Below are 1,866 nucleotides of genomic sequence, written 5' to 3'. Positions count from 1 at the left end.
CCCAACTAATTTTTTGCATTTTTAGTAGAGACGGGATTTTGGCATGTTGGCCAGGCTGGTCTCAAACTCCTGACCTCAGGTGATCCACCCACCCTCGGCCTCTCAAAGTGCTGGGATTACAGATGTGAGCCACCGCGCCTAGCCAGGCATCCCATTTTGTACTCACATGAAGTAAGTTTACAGCTTTTGTATGTATCCAAGACCATTTCATTCTATCCCTCCTTCTTCTAGGCATCCCAGGCCCCTATCATCCTTCTTTAATGGCCCTGAGCACAATAGCTAACATTCGTTTGTGTGCATTGGTCTCCCTTACTAGCTTGGAGAACAGGGGCTTGTCTGGGTTATCTTTACATCCCCAATTCACGGCACAAGGCCTGGCACACAGCAAAAAACACGCAAATTTGTTGGGGGAGTAAGGGAACTACTGAAATGTAGTTCCCTGAAATGCCACAGCTATGCTCTGACCCGGAGAGATTTTGATTCATGTCTTCTCTGTGTCATAGCTTGACAGTTGGCTGCTTGAGTTTTAAGCTGCATTTAGAAGTTCCTTATCCTTCCCCTAAAGAAAAAATATCAGTTGCAAGAAATTCATATATTCAATTTACTTGCATGTCCCTTGGAGAAAACCATTCATCCGCAACAGAAAATTCTGTTAATTTGATCAGATCATATACTCCTGTTTAGAGGGCAAAATGTTAATATCCAAAATAAATAAGAATCTCCTACAACTCAGTAACACAAAAACAAATAACCCAATTTAAAAATGGGCAAAGAACTTGAATAGACATTTCACCAAAGAAGACAAATGTCCACAGTTAGATGAAAGAGTGCTCAATGTCACTAATAATCAGTAAAATGAAAATCAAAACTACAATGAAATATCACCTCATATCTGTTAGGATGGCTACTATCCAAAATATTTAAAAATAAGCATTGGCAAGGATGTGGAAAATTGGAACACTTGCGCACTGTTGGTGGGAATGGAACATGGTGCAGCTGCTATGAAAGCCACTAAGGAAGTTCCTGAGAAGTTAAAAGTAGAACTATCATATGATCCAGTAATCCCACTTCTAAGTATACAGCTTAACAAATTGAAATCAGAATCTTGAAGAAATATCTCCACCTCCATGTTTACTGCAGCACTATTTATAGTAGCTGAGATATGGAAACAACCCAAATGTCCATCAACAGATGAATGAATAAAGAACATGTGGCATGTACATGCAGTGGGATACTATCTGGCCTTCACAAGGAAGGAAATCCTCCGACAACATGGATGAACCTAAAGGGCATCTTGCTAAGTGAAATAAGCCAAGCACAGAAGACAAATGCTGCGTGATTCTACTTATATGCAGTATCTGAAGTAACCACACTCTCAGAAGGAGACAATAAAACGGTGGTTGCCAGGAGCAGGGGGAAGGAGGGAGTGGGGAATAGCTACTCAGTGGTCATAAACGTTCAGTGTTGCAAGATAAATAAGTTCTAGAGATTTGCTGTACAGCGTAGTACCGATAGTTAATATTATTTTGTGCACTTGAAAAGATATTAAGAGAATAAATAGATTTCATGTTATGTTCTTACCACAAAAAAATTCACAATAAAACAAAGAAATTTTGGAGGTGATGGATATGCTTAGTGCCTTGACTGTGGTGATAGCATAACATGGTGCATTAGGCCAGATGATGTATAAAGAAAAGAGGTGTGGCCGGGCGCGGTGGCTCAAGCCTGTAATCCTAGCACTTTGGGAGGCCGAGACAGGCGGATCACGAGGTCAGGAGACCATCCTGGCTAACACGGTGAAACCCCGTCTCTACTAAAAAATACAAAAAACTAGCCGGGCGAGGTGGCGGGTGCCTGTAGTCCCAG

This window comes from Mandrillus leucophaeus, unplaced genomic scaffold (genome assembly GCF_000951045.1).
Source record: "Mandrillus leucophaeus isolate KB7577 unplaced genomic scaffold, Mleu.le_1.0 Scaffold372, whole genome shotgun sequence".
Lineage (NCBI taxonomy): Eukaryota > Metazoa > Chordata > Mammalia > Primates > Cercopithecidae > Mandrillus > Mandrillus leucophaeus.
This window is presented reverse-complemented; position numbering follows the sequence as displayed.